The following is a 21,955-nucleotide window of genomic DNA, read 5'->3' as shown; positions in this document are numbered from 1 at the left end:
GTAAGAAGTCCTATCATCCAGATGTCATTTTAGAAAGACGCAGAAAGGGATCTTGTTAGCCCTGTCACCTGGCAATGCAATCTAGTACAATAAACAAACAGTCATGTTTTGAACAGTTCCCATGTCTTGCCTCCTTCAGAAATCCTTAAAATTAGGATGCCCAATTCAAGTCCGGTGAAAGGACATTAGGAACAATATTTTAACACATCATTTTCTTGCGCCCTTCAGTGAAAGCTAGGGCCTAAGTCAGCCAGACCCTAAGCCTAACCACAACACAGGCCCCCTCAGCTAACAAAATAAATGAAAACAAAGGACAAGGCTGCAGGATTAGCCCAACTCCCATATTTTGTCTGCATTTTCCCTCTCACTCCTATTTTGAGATTGACCATAAATTGCAAACAGCTGCCATCAGTCTCCAAGGTGGCATCCTGCACGCTGGTGGGTGAGATAAAAGGCAGTGGCAGTGTGCTTGTAGCGCATTCATCTTTAAATCCCACCACTGCACTCTGGTATACTCAGTGGGTTCCTGCTAGCTTCTCACGATCATTTGTCCACATCACAATAAAACCACTGCGCAGCATGCTTGCCTGTCTCTACCCATGAGAGGCACCAGTACTAAATTAGCAGGGAGGTTACAGGTAAAGAATCCAAATGAATTAACAGAGCAGTATGTCTAGAGTGCTGCTCTTCCTGCACCAGCATCTGGACTTCTAGTTTTCTGCCCGATCCATCACATCAGGTACTGGGATGGGGTGATGCATCCCAAAAGTGGAAGGAGGACTTGACAAAGGAACTGAACATACAAAAACTGGAAGACAGATACTGCCATAACCATTGCAAGAATTATTACAAGACATAAAAGAGCTTTTTATTGAGGCTATTCTCTGTCCTGAAAGTGATATGGCTAGCAATAAAACAGCAAAATTACCAGTGTGATTCCCAAGCCAAGAGCAATTTAAGAAGCTTGGGTTGAAAAGATTAATTGCTGAATTTTAATTCACACAAGATATTCCAAAGTATAATGTAAAAATAGCAGAGCAACTCCCTGCAAACATTTTTTTTTTTTTTTTTGTGATACAGCTGCAAATAACTTGTTGCTAAACAATTCTGAATTATTACAGCTTTGGTACAGTTTTAAGTAGGCATATTTCATCAACACAGTTACTACATTCTCATTTCTTAAGTTCATTTGCTGAAAATGTCACCCATAGAGTAAAGAAAGCTCTCTTTTCGGGCAGCTTTTAAAGTTGATATTCAAAGCTGAACTTTAACCTGAGGAAAATAACTATTTCATTCACTCTGGAGCAGCAGGGAGGGAAGGAAGGACTGAAAAGAGGGGGGAATATTGGAGAGGAACAACATCGTGCAAACTCAAACTTCTGTATTTTCACAGGAATTTAGGTGGGAAACGTTCAGCAGTTTGACTCAGTCTTAGTACTGCCCATAACTCTGTCTTTTTTTGTGATAATCCCTTCTCTTTTCACTGAAAGAGGAGGCACTTAATCACTTAGTGCAGATAGATTGCTAGGAGGTTTAATTAAAATAACTTATTTTAAGTGATCTTAAACAAGAGGTAAATGTATTTATTGTTCTAACATTTGGAGTGGTATAGGATAGAGCAGAGGAATAACAACCTCTCTTGGTACTTGGTATCGGATTGCTTCTTTTATGAGCCATACGGTAGTGATTAGGAAGCTTAGTACCTAAAGTTTGCTTACAGCACTAAAGGACGCTGTTAGAAAGTTTTCCTCGTTTCAAAACTTCAGCTCCCCCAGCACAATGCAGAAGACAACAGCAGGTCGCATATGATAACGCTTATGACCAAAGTCATTAGTAATGCAACATTCTCTCTTTGCAGGGAATTTCCACTTCCTATTCCTGCAGAGGAATGTGTGTGCACGTACGTGTGTGGGCAAGCTGATGCATGTGCGCTCATCAGTGTCCTTTTGACTGATGGCCTGAAATACCTACTCATCCAAACACTTCCTGTTGTCAAGAGAATTTGGATCCACTGCCCTGTACTGCAACTGAATTTGAATTTCAGTAACAAGCTAAGCTAAACGAGTGAATCAGAAACCCTTCTCTGTTCCACATTTGCAAACATTTGTGTTCAGATCTGGACCTAAACTTTTTACCCTTACCCAACCCTGATTTCAGTCTATGGTATTTCTTGCACTAAATTATGCAAACACACACTAAAAAGCAACCTGGATTTGCAGCTGTTATTCACAATATCATGTAAGAGCAGATATAAAATATAACCGGTCATTTTTCTCTTAAACCTCAGAAAGGCAGAACTCACAAGTCCAACCAACAGCAATGCCAAGAGGAGCAAATAAATAAGGTGGTCTCCATCATACTCAGAGATACCTGTATATGAGAAAGTTTTTTTTTCCCCCGGATCAAGAAATCATGCTTACTTAACCATATTCCCTGCAAGTATTAAACACATTCCCTTCAGTACAATGCCTTGGATGTTTAAGGGATGTATGTATTTTGGGAAATGAATTAAGGGGTACGTCCAGTTGTAGTAGCTAGATGAAATTCAGGCCTCTTAACAGAGACTATAAAAAATACCCACTGATTTCCCTGGGAATAGGACTTCTACAGTTCACTCATCTTCAGTTATCTCCGGTTCCACTGCGACCAATCATGCAGATGAATGGGGGAGCTCTAGTTTGAAGCATTTAGTAACAGAGCAACTCAGTGGCTGAAACAAGATTCAGTGTTTGAGTCAGTTAAGCCTTAATTTAAACACTTAAACACTGTGTATTTTGAGCGTGGGCCAAGTCTTGTTCATGCTGAAATTATATGACACAAGCCATGCTAAGACATCAGCTTTAGCTAAGCAGTATAACATAGCACTGCATGGAGGAAGCCCAGACTCGCATTAGCACACACTCAAGCTCAGGTAGGAGCCTGCTTGGGGTTTTGCACAGGTTCAGTCAGTTTTTCCAACATCGGTCCTTATGGCAATACCCTGTGATCAGCCCTGGGCAAACAAGTCAGCAATGGGGCTGTGATGCTCCATGAGGCAGTGACACAAGGTTCCATGCTCATCCTACCACCAGGATGTTGCCTGCAGGTGCAAGAGGCAGTCTCTCCCCATGACTTTCCCTAGCCAGCTACCTTTTCCTTCTGTTCAGCATCACAGCAATGTGTGGGATCTGTAAGCAGGCACGGTGCCAGGCGCTGCACTTACAAACAGCTGGCTGGTGAGAAGGGATGCAGCCCACCCTTCAGCAGCAACAGGAGCCTATGTGCACACACCTCTCCTTGGACAGGCTGACTGGGACCTGGCCCAAGGAGGCTTGGCTGGAAACACCAGCTTTAAACAATCTTTCCAACAGTTACTGCCATTTTCATATTATTCCAAGATAAAAGGGGCACTTCAGACCTGGGAAGTTAAAGGTTTGTATTAAAAATAGACTGTCTGCCTTGAAAATTAGGGAGCTTGACAGATGGGGGATGAAAGGCTGCAACAGAAGAAAAATATAGGCCACCACCCTTGACACTGCTGACCACCCCGTTGCTGACAGCTTCTTCCCACAGCCCCGCTTTCTAAAGCGCTTCCCACTTTAAGGAAATGTATCAGAACATAGGAGTTTATCTGCCCTGACCTTTACCCCCACATGAACCCTCTTTCATGTTAATTTTCTTCACAAAACCTACCACATGTAAGGCCCCTGCAGTGCTTTGGCTTATTTGGCTCTCCTTCTTCTTCTTATTACTAGCTTATATTATTATTATTATTGTTTTTGTTGTTATTTGATAGCTGATGAAGAACTGGTCAAGAAATTCTTGAAGTACAGTAAATATGACAATTGTTTTGCTGCTTTTGATAGCTTTAAAGTCCACGTTAAAGCTATCAAAGCACACACAGTTACTAGGGAAGCTTTAGAAAAATAATAGAAGGATTTTATTTTTAAACGTTTCAACAGTTTTGTGACAGGAACACTGGCAGGGTTTCTCTGCTTTATGCACCTATTTGGGTTACCTGATAAGGTGCTAACCTTTCACATTTATAACTGAACAGTTCAGAAGCAAAGAATTTCACAGTCTGATCCCCTGACACAAATGGCAACTCAGAAGCTATGTATTATTCAGCTTATATTCCCAAAACAAGGGAGGCATCAAGGAAATGAGCTACACTGTACTCACAGAGGCTGTAGTACCCGGAATCCCTTTTTCCATCAGATCAAGAGGGCTCTGCAGCTGAACCATGTTAGCAACCTCTCATTCTTTTGCTGACCAAAGTCTGCTCCAGACTATGCAACAAAACTTTACAAGGGACTTAAGAGGGGCATCGTACTGTAATTTTGAATTCTCCTGACAATATAAGTGAGGTCATAGCACAGCCAAAGAAAAGTCATTCTCAACCATAAACGAATGCTTACAGAAATTTTATTTTATTTTATTTTATTTTTTTCCATCCCAATGTTGAATGTCTGCAGATGATTCTCCTCTGCCACTGACATACAGAAGATACACACTTAAATCTGGGAGTGAGGGGAGGGACCCTCATATCGAACAGGAAGAGCTGAAATAATAATTAAGAGACCAGACTGCAACACAGGAAAAGAGAATGTAATTCCCAGCTTCCCCCTAGTTTTTGCTGTGACCTCGAGCTCCTCCTCACAGGAATGAGGAGTGGGAGCTGGCACCGTGAGAAGCAGCCCCAAGCAGGCTGAGATGTGTGGAACCTGTGCTGAGCTCAGCAGCTCAGGGTGCTCCTGGAACTGACCGCTGACCAGTGGGGTGTGCTGGACAGGGGAGCATTTTAACCCAAATTTTTGTAGGGAGGGGGCTAAAAATCTCAAACCAAGCTGCACTGAACAGATGTCAGATCAGGATGTTTGCCCCAAGCCTCTCCCAAATATATACAGCTACATTTCTTCCTATCCAAAAGCAAAACAAACAAAGCATAAAGCAAGAAATAACAGAAAACAGAGCAGACTTCACTCTCACAACCCAGTTAGTCGATATGGCTGAGCTAATCTCAAGCATCCCTGCTTGCCAAAAGGAGACTATCCCTCTCCCTTTTCTACTTCCTCTTTGCTCTTTGCTTTTTTTACTTGTGTCAGCTCTCGAGCTCACCTGACTGTACCACAAAAGACCAAATTCACTAACTTAGTAAAAAACTGATCCATCATAATGTAGGTTTCAATAAGTTAAATTGATTCAGCGTGAGGCCAGATGAAGGAAGGATGTGCACAAGAGAGGCGTGGATCAGGGCTGGAAAAGGAGGGAGCACAAAGCTATTGGAGGAGTTGACCTGCATTGTCCAGCTGCACTCTTGACACAGGAATGCCTCTGACACAGGATATGAAAGCAAAACTTATTCCTGCCTTTAACTCCAGTTGGTTCAAAGCCAGCCACAGACTGTTTGGAACAAGGGTCCTAAGCTGCTATTTTTTACTGCAGTTTGCTTGATCTCCCATGCCAACGCATCTGCCACTCTCCAACTTCCTCACTCAAGCAAGGAAGATGTTGGCACATTGCACCTGGGAATGTTAGTGATCACTACTGCAGAAGAGGTAGACAAGGGCACCAGTGGCAGGGGTAGGTACCACTCACCATAAGCTCTGAGCCCCCTCCCATCTCATGACACCTATGAAAGTATACATTACTCACAGAACTAGATGGAGAATCTGAAGTCTTTGTCATTCCTATCACAGTTATGTCTGTGCTGATGTACAAATTCATATTCTGAATCTCTCTCAGCCTCTTCTGCTTCCTGCATTTTATCCAACAACTGGTTCTTTTCCAGTCCTGCTGTGTAAGGACTGGATCTCCAGCCATCTCCCCTCTATGTCGATGCCATCACCACAAGGCTACATATCAACAGTTGAAGTACATCTCTTACTGCCCAGGTTAAAAATCAACTTGCTAGACTATGTGCTGAAGGGAGGGCTTAACACATAGAAATGGGGGCCTATATGGAGCTCATGTCAGGAAGCAGCTAAATGGGGATTTGGGGACTCCACGTTTTCAACTCATGCCCTGAACAGAGCATGTAGACACCTGAGCCACCCGGCCACGTGAACTACAACTTTGTTACACAACACAACGAAAATGCAACTCCTTTTGTTTCTTAGAGTAGTTATTGTCATCATGAGTTCATGCTTTAGAAGGACCCAGTGCTTAGGGAATTATGGTCTACGCACACAAAGAGTGGTTTTTCTTTAAAGAAGCTGCATAGAAAATTATCTCTGTTCAGCACAACATGTTATTTGGATACAGGACCACCAAGGTGATGCGACTGTTTTTCTTCTCCATTCATCCATTTTTAAATCCATCACTTTCTATATAATGAACAGATGCTATTAACACTTCAGTGGATTTGTGCAGAAACTGTGATTCATTCTTAGCAGCAAGCTAATATAAACACATGAAATTGCCTCCAATCTGCTTTCCAAGCTCTAAGAGGGCTAGCAGAATAAAAGAGATATTTTTACAGAAGATTATTCTGGTTGCATACCCATAATAATTGTCTAATTCAAACATGGATGCCAGTTGCTTGTGAATGAATATCTAATGAGCCTTTTGCTATGGGATAAGGGGCTATAAACATTGGACTGAATCATGATGATATTTACAGTGGCATAGATGTAAAGTAATTATGCTGGGCAGGGATGAAGATGGAATTCTTCATTAACTGAAGCCTGGAGGAGGTAGGTATTTTTATACTTACATTCAGAAAAGTAAACGGAAGCATAAGGTTAGCTAAGTCAATGAAAGAGTGACATAAATGACAAGAGATCCCTTGAATTCTGAACACCAGGCAATTTTACAGCCAGCAATTACTAAACTGTAAATATTATAGGAATAAAAAGAAGATGCTGGAAATCCTGTAAGCACTGAAACAAGCAGATCTTTCCTAAACCTTTTCAACTTCTGTAATCACTCTAATGTCTAATTTATACTCCTATTAAAGCATACTTAGAGGATACAGGTGGACTTGTCATCAAAGCCTGGGACATCCTTCCAAGTTCATTTAATCCCAGCTCTGCAAATCTTCCTGCACAGCCTTAGTCATGTTATTGTTCAGTCCCCTACTTGTAAAAATGAGACTAATAACATCATTCACACTCTCAGTTGCACTGTTTAGATTAGTCATGTACTTTTCAGAGTAAGAAAACATCTACCACGTGGTGGTAAGCACCAAACAGCCCCCATTCTAATGGCAGGATCTAGACTTTTCTATACTATAGGTAACTACGACTTAGAATAATTTGTTGGGAGCAGTGCTAATTATTCTGCCACAGCATATTATCAGAAGTAGAGACAACTGGTAATTGCTGTGCCAAAAATGCAGAAGAACGAAAAGCACCTTTTTGGTGTAATATGTTTAGAAGTGTCTTGTCTGAAGATGTTTATCTCAGAGCACTGCTGTATGCTGGGGTCAAAAGCAAAAGAAAGAGACTCCAAAATAGCAGATAGTCTGATGGCTGACGCATTCATCTGTATGGAAAATAACAGAGGAGGATGTGAATCTGGATTGCCCATCCACTGAGTAATTAGTCCAATCCAAAAGCTGGTGAGGGGTCTGGAACACAGGCCATATGAGGAGAGGCTGAAGGAGCTGGGAATGTTCAGCCTGGAGAAGAGGAGGCTCAGGGGAGACCTCATTGCTCTCTATAACTTCCTGAAGGGAGGTTGTAGTGAGCTGGGGGTCGGCCTCTTCTCTCGTGTCATTAGTGATAGGACCAGAGGGAATGGCTTCAAGCTACGGCAGGGGAGATTCAGGCTGGACATGAGGAAGTATTACTTTTCAGAAAGGGTGGTCAGGCACTGGAATGGACTGCCCAGGGAGGTGGTGGAATCACCGACCCTGGGGGTGTTCAAGGAAAGACTGGATGTTGTGTTGAGGTACATGGTTTAGTAGGAGCTATTGGGAATAGGTGAACGGTTGGACTGGGTGATCTTTTAGGTCTTTTCCAACCTTAGTGATTCTATGATTCTATGATTCTATGATTCTATGATTCTATGATCGGCACCAGATAATTTTTCAGCATTTTGTTGCCTTTTTCAGTGAAAAAATACCAAAAATACTTGATGTTTTTTCCTGCCAAAGAATTATTTTTAAAGATAAAAAATATATTTAAAGATTATTTTTAAAGCTTTAAAACTTTATCAGGATGGGGGAAATAACTGATCTCATCTCCTAATTACAGCTACAACTCCCTAACACAGTCTAGTGCTAAAATTCCTTGTTCGTGCCTGGCCTCTGCAATATCACAGGTATGAAAATAAATTGTGCAATTATGTGATTCAGGGCACTTCTCAGACTTTTGCTCTTTTCTCTTAATTGTCAGGTTCTGTTCAAATACATGAAGTCTGTAGCTCTTTCCTTTGTGTGAATAGCTTTCTCAATCCCTATACAGCTTAATATTCTGTTGCCCTATTAAGCTAGCCATGCAGAAAACGGTTCCTTGCCAAATAATAGGAATAGCAAACGTATGAACTCTATACCTCAATGAGGTGTTAACTTCAAAGCCTTGTTATTTGGTAGTTGGGGCCATTTAAATGCTGACATTATTAGGCAAGGAAGTCTAAGAAACAAGCACTCAGTGGGAGTCAAAGATCTTTTTAAAAAGCATTTTCTTTATGCTCATCACACCCCAATTCATTTAGGATGGGCTCCTGTTCTATGCCTACACGTTTCCTAATTAAGACTTCTTTCCTTGCCACAATGTTTAGGTTACAAGGAATCTGAGGCTCTCCATGTACCCCCTTCATGATTGGCATATTTTTTTCTTTTCCCTCTCTCATCTCCTTGGTTGTAATTACACCACAGTGGCTTATCTCTCCATCAAAGGATGGGTAAGTGGTCTCTTTATAAAACTTCCCTGAGCAGCTGTTGGCCAGTCAGGGAACACTGAGGCCTGACCAGAGCTACGCTCTCCCCAAAGGGCTTATCTATATTGTGCCACATTGAATGCAATGTGAATCAGGGTAGACAAGAACAAATAGCATTCAGCACATGTCAGCTAAGTACAGTTTTAGCCTGACCTAATCAGTGTTTAATCATGATTAGCTGACACTCACGGTTTATTGTGGTCCTCACCAGCCAACATATTGTGACCAGTATTACGTCAATTACTTAGTTACCCAAAATTACATTCAGACTTGATTAAATCCTGCCATTTGTATAACTTTCTAGAGACCTGGCAACAGAAGTTTGCCTCTTTGGAACCTAGGCAGTAAAGCCTTACATCTAGGTTTGCACTTGATTCTTGTCACAGAATGATGCAAAGTCTCCAGATTATCTACTCTGATAGCGATGGCAAGACATGACTGCTACACATATAGGTATCTCAGACTAACTCTAAACTAGGCTTGAGTGCTGAAAGCAATGAGGTCCACGTGCTGCAGGCTTCAGCTGTCAAGCAAGCAAATATTTGTTCATGGTTTCAGGTAGGCAGTATCTTTGGTAGCTTACGCAAAGCCCAAGGTGTTGCAGCTTTCCTTTAGCTGTATTAGCTACAGCAGTCCATACTGCAATGACACATCTGACCAACATTCACGTACAGCCTAGGAAAGCAGGTGCTAATTGAGACATTGCCACAGACTGTCTCAGTCCTTTTGGGAGAAAAAGTGGTATTTATATTCTAAATAGTATGAAATAATACTCCTTTATTTCTTTTTTCCTCTTGCGTCTCAAACATTTAAATAAGGTCTGCACAGATGCACAGAGTGAGCCCTGTGTTTGCAGCAGTAGCTCCACACTGGCTTCTTAGCAGGTCTGGTTGGAGCTGCTGCCCATTCATGTGCACAAGCTGGGCTTCCTATTTTCCCCATCACAATTGCAGCTTCAGTTCCAAAAGTAATACACTCTTGGCTAACCACTCTGATGGTACTAGTGAACTCAAAATATTTCTGTAAACTCAGCATCTTTCTATAACTGGATATCCACATCCAGCTCATTCTCTGTACTTTAAAAAACAAAAAAACAAAAACAAAAACAAAAACAAAACAAAACAAAAACTTCACTGCAGTTTCTTTTAATTCTTCTTAGAAACCTCATGTATATACAGCACCAAATTAGTGAAAGAAATCCTAAAACATGTATTTATCTTTGCAGGGACGTATCATTTAACAGAGGCAACCTCAGTAGGCTGTTGCTATCTTTTCAGCTGGAATGAGAAGCCCCTTTCAATTTTTGCATCGTATAACAACATAACTAGTGTATGTATTATCCATCAGAGAAAGAACGTGTCCTATGGGCCCTCCTGCATCTGCTAAGCTTGTATGCTGTGGGGTCGGTAGAAGATCACCTCTTCTAATGGTGCCCGCTCCTCCTAATGCAAGGGCACGTGGTTTGGGAACAAAAGGCATTATTCAGTGTCTGGAAGCAGAACACTGGCATCTATGTTTCATAGGCTATTTGACGCTTGAGATTCTTAGGGGTCAGCAGCCTCCCCAGCCCTTGTGTTCATTCTGCTGGCATCCCTTGGGCAGGACAACTACAACAGGAGCGGTCTCTTTGAAACCTGGGGATCCTCAGGCTCCTAGAACTGACGGTTACTGTGTGCAGGAAAATCCTAAGTCATGTACATTTGAGACCACATCTGGTGTGAAATATATTTATTGTAAGCATCCCAACCACACTGAGGCAATGTTTTAAAGCTACAATATTTTTAACCAAAACACTATGCATCAGTCATCTGCTTTCTACATCTTTCCCTTCCTAACATAGAACATTGGTAAAATATTCATGTATATATTTTCTTTCATAATCTTCTTCTTCCTCCTGGTCTGAATCTGAGGAGCAGGAAAGCATAATATGCAAACCCAGAAATATTTGTTATATTTGGATGTCAGACTATAGCTCCAAGTTGCAATACCACTGGATGATTCCAGGCAAAGAGAATCAAGCTGCTCACCGAAGATAAAATCTGGCACCAATTTTCCTTTTGCTTCTTTTGGTACAAAGCTGGAATTTCTCCTCTCGAGTCAGTAGAATTGTACCATGGGGATAAACTACAGGAGAGGCAAATCTTCTGTGTGTAATAAACAGCAATGAGAAAAGAGATCCCTGAGGGCAGTGAATACAAATTGGGTAATTTGAGAAAAATAAAATAGCCGCCAGGAGTAAACTGAAGCTATTTGCTTAAAAATGAAGACCAAAAACAGCCTTACTTGGTCTAGGACTATCAGGCCTAGAACTGCTGAATTCAACAAAGAAACTCCTACTCATTTCAAGTAACTTGAATCAGTGCATAGGACTAAATAGTCTCTCCTGTGGACAGGCTGAGCAGCCACTGTCATTACATTTTCCCTTCCCACAGCCTGTGCACAGACAAGGTGCCAGCTGTAACCTGTACTCCCAGACAGCTATCCTTGAAGTAAGTCCCATATTAGAGATGTGTTATTCCTCTCCCTTCCTCATCACACAAGGATTTGAAAGAAGGTAAGAAAAAAATTAGGAAATTAAGAATCTTGCTCCAGTCATGTAAATTCCAGGAATTACCGTCAATATTCTTGGTAACATTTTCAGCCTCAGTTTTGGAAAACATCAAATACTATCATAGAAGAATAGAAACAAGAAATCAGAACCTGTATTTCATGGCCCCTTCAAAACATTTCACAAGCGCTGAGGAATTCATCCTCACCAAAATACCATGAGAAGAACCTCACTTTTGGTGTCTGTCTTTCAAAGGGCTTTAAAAATCAGACATTAGGAAAAGAGCAGCAATTGAAACTGAGAAATGTGCAATCAGGAAATAGCAGTTTCAACTTAGCAAGAACATGTGGGGAGAGTAAATTAGGGAAACAGGCACATTGTCAGCTTAGCAGTCATAGGTATAACAGGAATTTGAACTTAACACTAATGTTAAAAGTTTGGCATACAATTATAAAGTATTAGGATCTATCTTCTTCTTACCCGAATATTCACTGCTCTGATAATATCCTGTAAGGACTTTAGCCTTCCTCCTTTGGATCAGCATTATGCTGGCATTACCATTTTAAATATCGGCCGCCTTACGAAGTGTTTTAGTAGAGACGTTAAAAGCAGAAGAGTGTATGTTTCCTATCTGTGTAAGTTCTGACAGGAGTCAGCCCAAGGATGTTCTGTAGCCTACAGTATAGATCAGGTAACGAAGATGATCATGAAGGATTTTGCTGGATTTATAAACTCTGGTTTGATGATTCCCATTTTACAAAGTGCTCACTGAGGCAAAGGAGGCACTTTTCTTTTGCCAATGTCCACAAATGGAGCTTGAAAGAAAGTCATAATCAAACACACTCTTGAAACAGCACTAGCGCTTTATTATACTTGCTCCCAAAAGATGTGATTATTTAAACAGTCCGTTAGATTTGCCTATACCCATTTTTGCTTTGCTTCTAAGTATGTCTGCCTCTGCAGTCAGAGCAACACAGTCTCTTCAATCCTACAACAAGCACATCTACACCAGGTTATTTACAGGAGAACTTATAAGAGAAAGCTTTCCAGTCTTATAATTATTTCCAAACTGAGCCACGCTAGCTCACTCTTAATTTGCACAACTAACTGGAAGAGAGAAATTGTTACCAAAAGTGAAGGACAGGCCAGCTCTTAGATTTATCTACCTCATCCTAGTTCTAACTGATTTTTCCTCTTGCTGAGTCTTATCCCCAGCCATGCCTCCTATCGTTAAGGATTGCTCTGAACTGCTCTATCAGCAAACCTTCAAGCTTCGCAAAGAAAAAGACAACATGAATTAGCTGAAATAAAAGACTTTGTCCAGATTGCTTTGTTGGATAAAGCACCTTTGTTGTAAGCATGTGGGAAAGGAGAGTCCAACCACAGCTCATCCAGATTCCTTAGACACACACGCCCAGTGATATGTATTTGTGAATATTTTCCACATTTATATCTGCTAACCAAAGTAACCAGTTTTTACTTGTTTAATTACCGCTGAAGAAAGAGGAACTGTCAGTGCCTTAAGAGTTATGCCAAAGCACAGGGTGGGTTCTCTCTGATTCATATGCTGCATGGCTACCGAAACCAAGACCCAGCATCAGGAATGCCAAGCAGTAGGAAAAGAACTAAAAGCAGCCGTCCAGCTCTACAACATAATTTTAATCTAACACTCCTGTTAAACTAATGTTATTCCTAACTTTCCCAGCAATTTAGCAGCATGTCTGACATATTATCAAAACACGAGGAAACAGGAAGACCTTTGGGTGCTAAAAGTATGGGACCTAATAGACTGCTATCCTAATGAGATCTTATTCCTCTTGTTTTCAAAAAAGAGTAAATGAATGAAAGCCATCCCAGCACTGACTAGCCCTCTCTTTAGCTTCACTGAATACACAAGATTACTGCAGGAATTAAAGGAATACATGCAATTGTTTTCTAAATGGCAAAATCCCTCATATTTTGCACACAGAAGGGCATGAGGATAACTCATAAGAATTCCTGAAAATCACAACCACCACTTAGAAAAAGTCCCAAACCCCCACCGTCCCAAGAAGCATTCAGAAACTTGGCAGAATTGGGTCCTTTCATTCGCACTGAAGACAAAAGCTGACAGAAGAGCAAGGTAAGGATGACAGCTGCTCTCTCTACTTGCCCGGAAATGGGTCCTAAATTTCACAGGAAGAGTGGGAGATAATACATAATAAGAAAGAAAAAATGGAGGTATTATTCCACGGACATTTGAATGGATAAGTACCAGAGCAGAAAATACATTCTGATTAAAGCTCCATGATATTACCACGCTCACATCTCCATCTGGCTCTGTGAGTACATACATCACATTACAGGGAGATACACAGGAAAGTAGGCACTTCTAGATGCACAAACAGAACACAGTCTTTAGATGAATTTGCACTGTGATTCTGAACTGTGAACCTAGCATTTCTGGCCGTATGCATTGTTCCCACCCGTGTTATCTATTTCTAATATTAGACTATGCTATTTAACCTCCTTGCTCTGCTTTTCCATCCGCAAAATGCAGAAAACTTTTGGGATTAAGAGAGATGAGTACAGCCTCTCACTATGGCTAGAGCAGGACCAAAAAATTGGCATAAAACAAGGTCAAGATTTTGATATAGGATGGCTGCTACTTCGTACCCTCTGGAATGAATGACTGTTGGGTAGACAGGAAAAGACAGACATTTGTCCAGACAGCTGCAAAAAGTCTAAGCCCACAGCTTTCACATCCAGAACCACAAACCTGAGACCCCTTCATAAGCCCTCTGCAATTTACTTGTCACAAGATCTAAGACACATAAATTAACATAATTACAACCATCTCACACTCATGTAAACCAGGACACAGAATAGAAGCGAATGTTGTCACCACTAGGTTTACAGTTCAGATCTATGTGATTGGTAGAGCCATCTGCAAATCACCAGTCAGAAAGCACTATCTCAATTTATAATTCCCTAGCATAACACTCATGACAGAATCCTGAGATTAGTCAACTGTCCCTGAGGTTATTCTGAGGTAAATCAGGAATTGCCTTATTTGTTGGAATGTAGTTACACTGCTGAAATAATGTTGAAGAGAAAAGGGTTTTGTTCTACAAACTGCGTACCTTGTTAACACAAGTAGGCAGTGTATTTTATGCTGTGCTGGCATGTAAATAGAGTAGAAGTTGAAGCAAGAAGCTTGATACCCATGATTCAAGAAAGAACAGAAAAGACAGATCTTAGCTCCCTCTATTACATCCTCAGACTATAACAGTGGTTGGAGCATCAAAATGCAGTTGTGCCATAGGGAATTTAGAGCAGCTCCCTAGTATCAATTATTCCAGACTTCCTTTCCCTTTATATACAATTAGAACCTAAATGTTGTGGCCACAGTTCCATCTTTTCCCATGTTTTCAGCTGTAGGTGAATAGCTGTGATCAGGACAATATGATTATTAATATTTCTATGGTAATTGCAACTGTCCAGGGCTGCCTTACTTACTGTTCAGAAGACAAATGCTAAGAACTGACAAGTGTAAGATCCAGAATACAGAGCAGCAGAACAATGCACGGAAGTCAATATCAGAGAGGCTGAACAAGTTTTGAAAGTGGCTTTTGCTCCCTAACAGCTACAGATGACCACCAGCATAACCAGAATGACAGTGGCAGAGGATTTGAGCTCTACACTGCTGGCATGGGTGGCCACTCATCCATGAAGCCTGCACTTGGAGCTTGCACTGACAGCACACCAGCTCTTACCCAGGAGAAAAGCTGTACTGTCAGTGGGGAAGAAAGATGAGGCATGCTTCATCATCAGAAAGTTCATCCCAGAGAAAACTGCTGTCTAGAGGTTTGCTAAGGAGAATCCAGTCCTGTTCCTGCTCTGAGTGTATCAGGTTTTGAAGGTTTTGTGCAAGCCTTGAAGTAATTTCCACTGCTAAATGTAAACAAGGCTTTCAGATAGTCCTGTGATGTCAGGATGTAAAGACCAAATGAGATCCATTTACAAAAGCAGAATGAATATTTAAATAAAAAGCAGCCACCATCAAAAATTTTTTAAAAATGCTGTTTTGGTTAATGCAACATACTGTATTTCTGCCAACAAAGGCAGTTTCTGATCAGGACATGCTGTGTTTTCCTCTTGGGATTTTACAGGCAGGGTGGTCTTCCAAGACGGGAAAGGGCTTAGTTAACATTACACATCTTTCATATATGCAGGCTGGTAAATGTAAGGCAGGCATTACAGCTGTGAGTTTGTCACCAAAAACTAAGCTGAAGGGAGACTAAGTACAGGAGATTGACAAGAATACGACCTAGTCACTCTCAACAACTTTGTTCTCCTTCGTAATAAAGCAACTTCTCTTGTATTTTTGCAGCCAGAATTCCTTGGCCTTTACAGTGGTCAGACAGAAAAGATAGAAGAAAAGGGATGATATAAAAAATGTCATAGTTAAAGTTTTATTAACTTGCTATAGGCTACAAAAGAGGACTGCAGCCTCCTTAAGCAACATTTGTTTATTTTGATAGGAAGAATACTTTAGCACTGACTGCACTTCAAATCACAAAATGCAAAGTCAATTTTGGAAGCAAGAGCTACTCTAAAGAATCAACCACATGTTCAGGAGGAGGAGATCTGAGCAGTTGGCAAATCAAATAGACTTCACTAGAACAACATACTGCTTCTATTTGAAAAAACATCCTTGGTCAGTGCATGTTTAAACCCAGTGAGACCTGAGCAGGTACTTGAAGTTAAGCATACACTGAAGTCTTTTTCTGAATCAGATACATATGAGGAAATAGTTATCAGTTGGAATACGGTATTTGTCTTCTGGTTCATCCCTTTTTCCTCCTGGAATTTTTAGAGTTTGAAATATCCTGTGCAAATAATCCATCTAAATAAACATGGAGGTGCTTATGTAATCATACGTGTACAGAGACTGCAAAGAACATTTTCATTTTATAAACACAATATTCACCTTCAAGGCTAAACAATTTACTAAGACCATTTGTTTTTAAATTGATTGATGTTTAAAGAACTGCCAGATGGAAGTTGTGCGTCTCCCTTTGAGTGGTGAAGTAATACCTTACACATACTAATTCCAAGAAAACAGCTATCTTATCTATCATCCATGTTATTAAAATTATTATTAATAGCAGTATTTGCATGCTGGGTAAAGCAAATATTTGGAACAGGGCATGAATATAAGACCATTATGCCATTAGTACCACTCTCTTTTACTTCTGTGATTAAGGCTGTAAGGATTCAGAAAACCTTCTTATCAGATTTCTTGAATTCCAAAGGTTTTAGCTGTGAAAAATCAGCTCATGCAAAGAGGAATCATTAAAGAAAAGATACTATCATTTTTATCCACGTCAGTCAAAACTCACGCCAAAAGAATTTCCACTGAAATAAAAGAGATTGTTCATCAAGTCAAGCCAGTTCTGTATAAATGCAGGTGGAAGAATGATGTATGGAGTTTTTAAGCATACTCCTGCTCACTTGTTCCCAATTTACAAAATAGCCTGCATGGCCACTTCAGTTTCCAAGTCATGGCAGGATCACAGTGTTGATCCAAAAGTGCATGCCTTTACATCTGCAACTGAGATAGCATCTCTAGCAAGTGGGATCACTGCACGACTGAACATCCCTAAGACCTCAGTTGAACATCCTACAGTGTTTAGGCCATAGCCAACTCCAGCCTAAGATTTTATGACCCTTCACAATCTTGCAGCAATGGTATTGCCATCCCGCTTCACTTTCACTTCCCCACGTTTGCTACATATTTTGGCACAATCTTGTTCTAGCTGTGAGGTTACAGGAATGAATGAAGAAAAGTGGTTGGAGCAGACAGGAACATGAATCAGCAGCAGCTGAAACAGTCCATTTGACTACACTCAACCTGAGCAGCAGTGCCAAAGTCACACATCAACTTGCAAGCTTATTTAACTAGCTGTCTGTGATCCAGCTGGGTGTGTTACTGAACAAAGCTATTTTTCTCATCCATTACTGTGGTCTATAGCAATGAAGAGGAGAAAGACTGTCATAAACTAGAATGATTCAATACAAAGTTGAAGCATTCTTGCAATATATAGTCACAGATACAAATAATGATTTATAGGTTATATGCAAAGCCTAGAGCCATCAATAGCATTATAAAAACAAGTATTTGACAGTTACACAACAATTTTTCTTACCCTAGTTCAGTTCCTCTGTGATAGTTTTTGAGAGACGATCAAATATTTTCTAGCCCTAGCCCCATTCATCCCATACCAGATCCATGCCACAATAACTTTTACAATCCACTCACAATGCCTTAAACCACACATCTGTTGTTTCAAATATGCAAACTCATTACCCTGACAGGCATTTATTCTACATGTGGGCAGAAAAGCCTGAAGTCTTGACAATGCACAAAGGTAATCTGATTTTAGAACCTGACTTTGTTGGCTTATATTTATACTGGGGAACCTATCTGACACCACTAACCAATAATATCTTTCTTTAATCTCCTTCTAAAATGCCTAGGCTGCTGGAGATCATACCAAGTAATCAATCTCCAAAGAATAAAATTAAAGTAAAATATTTCGAAGTGTATGTTACAAAAAACTACTGTGATACTAGCTTTAGAATATTAGAGAAACAAAACACAGCTACAACATACCTTGAGCAGTCTCAATATAGCATTCGTACATAATACAAAGACACACAAAGTTCACTAATATTACCTGGAAGACACTTCCCAAACGGCTACAGAAAATAGCAAGATGTTGGGATACTCATTCAAAACATAAAATAGGAAATATCAAATGTGTGGAACTGCTCCATGTTGGTTTCAAACAGCAGGGGAATTAAGTACTTTCTCCCAGTTGTAAACACGATCTTTAGAGAGCTCAGAGATTTCAGTCACTTGTAGTAAAGACTGCAGTCTATGTGCAGTCTCCATCTTTCTTTTCTTCTCATCAGATATTTAAAACTCAAGACGAAATACAGGAGGAACTCAAAGTATAAAAATTATCTAAATGTGAGAAAGTAAAGAATGCCATTGGAGAAAAGTTATGGTTGGAAATCACTGGGATTGTATAAGCTATACGGACCAGCTAATCCTGGTAACTACAGAGAGCACTCAGAGGAAGAGGAAAGCTGTGTTTAACAAGAGGCCCATTAACTTCAACTTCCATGGAAGAATAATACTGAAGAGAAAATATAATTTACCTCAAGAGTGAAAGAAGCCAACAAATTGTAATTTTTTCATGTCACAAAATGTCCCTATTGTTATAATGGCACTTAATGTACCGTTAGCTTCTCATATACCTGCATCTCATGTCCATAATTCATACACCATAAGTATTTATCATATCACATTTTGTTCATCTTTTTCATTGTGCTTTTTCAAATAACTAAACTTGAATCGTGATTTCTACAATAACATTTTTCCCTCTGGAGAGTACGTTTAAAAGAATAACAGAATAAAAAGGACTGATTCTCAAATTTGCTGACACTGCTGTCGATACTAAATGAATCAACTAATTGCATGCTGAAAAGCAAACTATAAGGAAGGTATCCAAACGCTAATCTTTCCCTTTAGTGGGAATCCTTAATGTTAACTTTCTGCTACACAAACTGATTTGAAATAGCAATGGATAAAAATCATTCAAACTGATCTGGTTAGTTTCTTTTTTTTTTTTTTTTTTAAAGGGTGAATTTTTTTCCTGCTTTTTCTCCTGACTCATGAAAGACACAACAGAGTGATGTGGATGATGTGGTGAAAGCTCTGCAAAAAACTCTACTTAAGTCAAGGGCTAGGGGAAGTGGTCACTCTGCGAGGTCATTTTCCTGTGAGACTATGTGACAGCTGGAGAAAATTAGCCAAAATATCTGCATTCCAGAGAGGTATAAAAAGAAGGAAGAAAGGGAGGGAGGGGTCAAATGTCTTGTGGAAACCTGTAGGAACAGCAATGGCATTTTCTGCATGGACTTGCTCAATCTGGTTTCCTGAAAAAGTCCGACTGAAACAGGAGACTTTTAAAGTCTGAGAGGGTAGTCAGGCACCCAGTTTCTTTAAAAGTCAGCAGGACATTCATTAAATTTGAGATGATTAGCTGTATTGGATCAGTTCTCCAGCGCTGGTGCAGGGACCACACAGAAATCCTACTCCTAACTTTATTACCATTTAAAGATTTACAGATCAGACACGCTTCTAGAATGGAAGAACTAGGAAGGGAGAAATAATGCCATGGTAATGAGACAGATTCTTTGATTTCCATGTTCATAATTGTCAAAGAAATAGGCAGGGAATAACACATTTTCTTTGATGAGAGTTTTGAATCCCTGATACTGTTTTTTTTGTTTTGCAGTAAAATCAAAACAAAAACATTGAAATATTTTGAAAATTAATTTGTACTGTCTTAAAAATAAAACACACAAGCTTTTATGTAAGTTAGCTGTACTTCTCCCTGATTAGACACAACCTGAGCCTGAAATCCAAATCCTGGCACAATTAGCATATTATAGTGAAACTTTTGATTCTGATAAAGCAGAATATTAATTGAAACCATACCTTCCTCCTTCTGAAAGCTTCCATTCCCTTGGATCTTCTAATCCTTTCAGACTACTCTCTGAAATAAAAGAAAAAAACAGAAAATAAGTCTCATTGAGATGAAAAAGTTTGCTGTCCTAACTTCAAACAATAGCAGGAGAAATCAGTTCATACACGAACGAAACTGTGCCTCAGCCTATCTGCAGTTCGTGCTCAGGAACTCCTTCAGCATAAATAAGAGAGACAGAAGAAATAAGGTAGGAGTCAGTAAATGACTCCCACAAGAAGAGTAAGGATGCAGTCTAAAGTGATTCAAAAGCAAAATTAAGACTTTTTCAGACTCCCAACAATTACAGTTGAGTTTTTAAAATAGAGCAGCTGTCATTTGGGCAACTAAATGAGGACCATATTTTACAGACTGGACTATGATCGCGTTCATGGGAGATTTCATATTCATTACACGAAGGATAATATAACATAATTCTAAATTAAGAAAAGTTAAATAGTCTCCAGAATGTTATAAAAGGATTTCACAGAGTCTCCAACACCTAATTCAGTAACACTATAATCTTCCCATTGCAAAATACAAGGGTATGTCTCTCATAGCTTGACCATTTCGTTCCAAATCTCTAGTGTGCAGATAGCACAATGTCCCTGCTCCTCCTCTAACCTCATTTTCTCTGTCAGTTTATCACTTTTGTGGAGTGAAAAGAAAATAGAATCTGATTAAGGAAGATAGATCTATTTATTTTTTTCGTAAAAATATATTTTGACTTGTCCTTTTTCTCCTCTTCTTTTTCCTTCGGATAATAAATAACTGTGAAGGAAGAAAAAGTTCCAAAAAGAAAAAGAGAGATGTGAAAATTTGCACTGCTAACACTATTTAGTGTTAACCCTACAGTGTACTGCTTTGGGATCTGGTACAGATATTTTCCAGGTAGTTCAAAAAAAGCCCCGCTTAGAGAGAAGATAATGGATTAAATAAGCGTGAGGTGCTCCAAAATCACATCTAAACGTCAAGTTAAACAAAATTAACTGTTTAATATAAAGCATGTTGCATTAACTTCCTTTTTAAAGAAGGTATTTTATTCTTGCACTTCTGTTTTATTTTTTAAATGAACCAGAAGCAGAAGTTTGAAATGTCATGTGAAATTCTGTTCTCATGAGGCTGCTGCTTGAGTTTTACCTCAGCAGGATTTAGAGAACTTCAGAAACTTTAGATAATCTGCTTAGCTTGTTATCTGAACCAAAATGCTGAACCTCTTTTAAGAAGTACTCATATTCCTATCTTTACCAGACACCTTTTTTTTTTTTTTTTTTTTTTTTTTTTTAAATCCATCACTGCCTTTGGGCCATCATAAAACTTTTCCCCACACTGGGTATTTTTCTTGACCTGGTCACGACTGCTTATCTCTGCCATGAGTGCCAAGTTCACCAGCATAGCTTTCCTGCGTACTCTGATCATTTATTGGTGTTCATAAGGAAGGAAAAGGAAAACAATTCATGAGAAACTTTCCATATTTCTGTCTCACTATTTTTATTGTGGTTAATTTGCTTAATTTTTAAAAGGTAAATATGGGAATATATCTACTGACATACTATTATCTGTGGTTGTTTATATATGGAGGACAAACCTTTTCCTTCACCCAAAGCCAAAACAAACAGATCTTGTACAGACAAGTCCTGAATTGATTGAGAGTGATGGACGCCTAGCCACAGGCTGCAGAGCTGTTCCCCACCTATTTAGTGCACTGGAGGTATGCTCTTCTGCAAAGACACTGTTTCACATCAAACCTGCAGTTAATAGCTTTCAGCCTTGATTGGAGCACTTTCAGGTTAGCGACATTTTTGTTTTTACACTCTTTCTTAGAAGAAAGACGTGACTTATTCTTATACCAAGATATTTGGTCTGTTTACCTACCCTGACTTTCAGACTTCTAACTGTGAAAGCACCACAAGAAGATGGATAATTTTGCCTCATAAATTTGCTTCAAGAAGATGTTTTCAAATCT

The 21,955-nt window shown here is 39.7% G+C and overlaps 1 long non-coding RNA gene across 1 annotated transcript in view; it reads right to left on the bottom strand.

The window, feature by feature from the left end:
* Positions 1–21,955, bottom strand: part of LOC122180538 — a 189,512-nt gene that overhangs the window by 41,826 nt on the left and 125,731 nt on the right. Inside the window, exon 2 of the long non-coding RNA XR_006179137.1 lies at positions 19,965–20,022. This is a non-coding gene — a long non-coding RNA (uncharacterized LOC122180538). The remainder of the gene's footprint in view (positions 1–19,964; positions 20,023–21,955) is intronic.

The sequence above is a fragment of the Lagopus leucura genome, unplaced genomic scaffold (genome assembly GCF_019238085.1).
Source record: "Lagopus leucura isolate 7727_CA_CO unplaced genomic scaffold, USGS_WTPT01 Super-Scaffold_1, whole genome shotgun sequence".
NCBI classification, from domain to species: domain Eukaryota; kingdom Metazoa; phylum Chordata; class Aves; order Galliformes; family Phasianidae; genus Lagopus; species Lagopus leucura.
This window is presented reverse-complemented; position numbering and strand designations above follow the sequence as displayed.